Source organism: Panonychus citri, unplaced genomic scaffold (genome assembly GCF_014898815.1).
Source record: "Panonychus citri isolate SS breed McGregor unplaced genomic scaffold, ASM1489881v1 Contig00078, whole genome shotgun sequence".
Taxonomy (NCBI): Eukaryota; Metazoa; Arthropoda; class Arachnida; order Trombidiformes; family Tetranychidae; genus Panonychus; species Panonychus citri.
The window spans coordinates 1-5,102 of NW_026515483.1; the positions used below are offsets into that span (position 1 = coordinate 1).

A 5,102-nucleotide genomic window follows, 5' to 3' on the forward strand; every position below is an offset into this window, starting at 1 on the left:
CGCATGTCCGTCTCCATTATCAAGCAATAGTTTGGATCTTTCCAAACCTTTAACTGATCTCAGATCAGGTGGGGTTACCCGCCAATTTAAGCATATTATTCAGCGGTGGAAAGTCAAACGAGATTCCCTTAGTAACGGCGAGTGAAAGGATGAGTCCGGCGCAAAGGTTTTCCATCGAAAGGTGGAAAGCGGTGCTGCAATGGTTAAAGTTATGATGCTTTCAATCAGATCTGTAAGTCCCTCTGACAAGGGCTCTTTACCCAAAGACGGTTTCTAGGCCGGTAGCAGATTCTGAATAATTGAAATGTCAATTATTAACTTGTACCGCGGATAGAGTCAGATTGCTTGAGTGCAATCAAATTGGGAGTAAACTCCTCCCAAGACTAAATACGATAGTAATATCGATGCAAACAAGTACCGTGAGGAAAGTTGCAAAGTACTTTGAAGAGAGAGTTCAAAGGACGTGAAACCGCTTGTAGTGAACGGATAGAACCACGGTGTAGCTAAGAGAATTCAGCTTCTCTTGTGCACTGGCTTGTTTCATATGCTTGTCTTGAATACTTTACAGTGTTCCAAGATCAGTAGACTTGGAAACTCTTTGCCTACCCTTGGATCATGGCATCATATTAACTATGACCACATTGCATGAGAGTGCATTTTCTTACACTCTTGTGCTCAAACCGCGACTAATGTGAGGTTACCTTCAGGTTCCCACTCTCGTGATATCAGTAGGGTGTACTAACCATACAACCAATCAATACTGAGTTTTCACACTGATTCTTCTTGCAAGTTTCAGACTTGGCCTGTGAGCTTGTATTGGTAACTGCTGTATCATGTTCACATTAGGCTGAATCTCTACTTAATTGTAGTGTTAGTGCATTGGAACATGCTGACGGACCCAGTTAATCTTTCGTCGATGAGACCTGTTTCTTCACTAGTGTTGAAACAACTTATGGATTGATTGACTCTTGGCAGTCTGTTGATGGCTTCAATGTATCTCTGACTTGATTCGGCGGTCAGTAGATCGGTAATCTATCCGACCCGTCTTGAAACACGGACCAAGGAGTCTAGTATATGCAAGCTGATCAGTCTTGAATAGGCAGAGGCGTATTGAAAGAAATTGATGTGATGGAGTATAGACTTGTCTATATTTTCCGCATCAACCCATGTTATATCCACTTACCGTGATTTTCATGGGTTCTAGTATATATACTAGTACCCGAAGATGGTGAACTAAGCCCGGACAAGATGAAGCCAGAGGAAACTCTGGTGGAGGTCTGTAGCGATTCTGACGTACAAATCGATCATCAGATCCGGGTTTAGGGGCGAAAGACTAATCGAACCGTCTAGTAGCTGGTTTCTTCGAAGTTTCCCTCAGGATAGCTGGCACCAGCGAGTAAACACAGTAGCATCCGGTAGAGCAGATGATTGGAGGTCTTGGGGACGAAATGTCCTCAACCTACTCTCAAACTCTAATGGGTGCAAGTTCAACTTTAAAAGCTCGATCTATGGTAGTAAAACACCGTAGCATCATAAAGCTGAACAGCTTGTATGATGGTGCCAGTGGGCCATTTTTGGTAAGCAGAACTGGCGCTGTGGGATGAACCAAACGTTAAGTTATGGTGCCCAATACAGACGCTAATGAGACACCATGAAAGGTGTTGGTTGCTAAAGACAGCAGGACGGTGGCCATGGAAGTTGGAATCCGCTAAGGGTGTGTAACAACTCACCTGCCAACAACTAGCCCTGAAAATGGATGGCGCTCAAGCGTTGAACCTATACTTGACCGTCAGCAACCACAATACATGAGAGAGCATGTATGCCTTGACGAGTAGGAAGAATGTAGTGATACCGTCGAAGGTGTCTGACGTAAGTCAGCCTGGAGGTATCACTATTACAGATCTTAGTGGTAGTAGCAAATACTCAAGTGGGACCCTTGAGGACCAATGTGGAAAGGTTCCATGTGAACAGTAGTTGAACATGGGTCAGTCGGCCTAAGCGATGGGAGAAATCCTACCAAAGTCCGTAGGTTTAACTACCTTACGTTGTCTGCGGTGTTTCGCGAGGAATCTGGTTAATATTCAGAACCTGACTTGGGAGAGTTGCTCTTGTTATTTATAGCAAGAGTATATGCGTAACGCAAACCCATATGGAGATGTTTCCAAAGTCCTGGGAGGTTGTCTCTTCTTGTTAAGGTGCAAGTCCCTGGAATCAGTTTAACCGGAGATAGGGATTTCGGCACCGTAAAGCACCGCAGCTCTTGCGGTGTCAGAGCACAGAAACCCGAAATCCATATGCGACTCATAAATTTCCAGTCAGACCGTACCCATATCCAGCAGGTCTCCAGGTGAACAGCCTCTGGTCACTAGACTAATGTAGATAAGGAAGTCAGCAAAGCGGATCCGTAACTTGGGAAAAGTTGGCTCTGAAAACTGAGCTGGTCAGGCTAAAAGAAGCAAGTACTACATTGTACTGAGACTGGATGAAATTTCTATATTATTTATAGCATAGTTATAGATTCTGGACTTGTGTCTTTGTGATCTTGTGTATGACTATAGCTAGGATCCTTTACCCATTATAAACAGCAGAGCTTCGGTTATGTTAACTATGATGGTGTAGAGGGTAATCCTTTCGGCCAGCGAAAAACAGTTGACTCAGAACTGGCACGGACCCCGGGAATCCGACTGTCTAATTAAAACAAAGCATTGTGATAGCCGGTAAACGGTATTGACACAATGTGATTTCTGCCCAGTGCTCTGAATGTCAAAGTGAAGAAATTCAACCAAGCGCGGGTAAACGGCGGAATAACTGACTCTCTTAAGGTAGCCAAATGCCTCGTCATCTAATTAGTGACGCGCATGAATGGATTAACGAGATTCCCACTGTCCCTAACTACTATCTAGCGAAACCACAGCCAAGGGAACGGGCTTGGCAAAATCAGCGGGGAAAGAAGACCCTGTTGAGCTTGACTCTAGTCTGACTTTGTGAAGAGACATGAGAGGTGTAGCATAAGTGGGAGCTTTGGGATCAATCTTGACTAGAGTTTCGGCTTTAGTTGAGACCCCTTTGCGCCAATGAAATACCACTACTCTCATCGTTTCTTTACTTACACGGTAAAAAGGAAATTGTGATAGTGTCTCTCTCTTCTGGGCTTCGGTTCATGAACGAGGAGGCCACCTATCACTAAATTCTAGAGCAAAATGTGGTTCCAACCATACATGCCTTTGACACCTAAGGTTCTCTTGTTCTTTACGGGACTTGAGACTTTAAAGACAAAGGTTTGGTTGGTAACCCGTGTAACTATACTCACGTACAAGACCTACACAACCATAATCCCAACCGTGGACATTGTCAGGTTGGGGGTTTGACTAAGGGCAGTACATCTGTCAAAGGTAACGCAGGTGTCCTAAGGCCAGCTCAGTGAGGCCAGAAACCTCACGTAGAGCAAAGGCTGGCTGGCAGTCAGACTTTCAGTACGAATACGGACCGCGAAGCGAGCCTATCGATCCTTTCGATGAATGAGAGTTTCATCCGAGAGGTGTCAGAAAAGTTACCACAGGGATAACTGGCATGTAGCCAAGCGTTCATAGCGACGTTGCTTTTGATCCTTCGATGTCGGCTCTTCCTATCATTGCGAAGCAGAGTTCAAGCGTTGGATTGTTCACACTAATAGGGAACGTGAGCTGGGTTTAGACCGTCGTGAGACAGGTTAGTTTACCCTACTGTTGACTTGTCGTTGCAAAGAAATCCTGCTCAGTACGGGCCGCAGGTTCGGACATATGGTACATGTGCCTGCTCGATCGAGCAATGGCGACGCTATCGTCGAGGATTATGACTGAACGCCTCTAAGTCAGAATCCCGTCATTATCTGATAACGATACCGTTAAGTACTCATGGTGGTCATTGGTAACACTATGTTGGCTTATGTCAACATATACCATGCCCTTTAATGGAGAAGAAAGCATTAGGGATACCATTGATAATAATGGTATTCTGCTATTCAGACCATAAATTCAACACGAATTTATGTTGACCTGCCTGAGTATAAAATGATCCGTAGACGACCCAAGAGCCTGCCAGGGTGTTGTATTTAGTAGAGCAGTTACAATACTGCGATCTATTGAGACTCATCCTTTGACAGGAAGGTTTGTTCACTATGTTGAACAATCTTCACGGCTTGCTCGGCCATTGCTACGTATACTTTTGTAACTATGACCATATATATATGCATCTATGCACACTTGTAACTATGAAAATATATCAATTGGATGTAACTATGAACATATCATATCATATACATGTAACTATGTATAAGGAACTTCATGTATATTCATTGATGAATATGCTATGTTGACCTGATAGTACACCTTGGTGTACTAGGTTACGGACGCCACATCACCAAGGTGTGCCCAATGGTATGCTATTACAGTATACCATTGGGTACATCTTGTTTTTTTTGTTGCGGCCCGGCATGCATATTCAATGTTGTCATGGTTTCTGTACACTATTACATGTATATGCCATGGTACCCATGTCATAGGTATATGATACAACACGGCTAGAGTCCACCCTCTAGGTTGTACTCATGTACTAGGCATAGGGTCATACCCGCGTAGAATTCTACGTAAGGTACCCCATACAAGGTACTTGGTGTAACGGGACATGGAAGAGTCTCTAGGTGAGCCAAAGTACTATACATGGGGTCCTTTTCACGTACCATTGGGTATGTGGAAATGGACCCTATGTATGGTACATGGTATAACCTGACTCGGAGGTGTCTCTAGGTTACACTAAAGTACTTGGATAGGGGTATTTTTACCATTGAATTTCTACGTGGAATGACCCCATGTATAGTAGTAGAGTCAACGGTAGATGGTGGGACCTCTAGGTTGTATTCATGTACTATACATAGGGTCCTTTTTACGTACTATGAGGTACGTGGAAAGGTACCCTATGGTAGGTACATGATACAGACCGGCTAGAGTCTACCTCTAGGTTGTATTCATGTACTAGACATAGGGTCAAACTCACGTAGAATTCTACGTAAAGTACCCCATACAAGGTACTTGATGTGACCGGAGATGGAGAGGTCTCTAGGTGTA

The 5,102-nt window shown here is 44.1% G+C and overlaps 1 pseudogene; it reads left to right on the forward strand.

The window, feature by feature from the left end:
* Positions 1-54: 54 nt before the first annotated feature.
* Positions 55-4,151, forward strand: LOC128387287 (large subunit ribosomal RNA; annotated as a pseudogene).
* Positions 4,152-5,102: the final 951 nt, after the last annotated feature.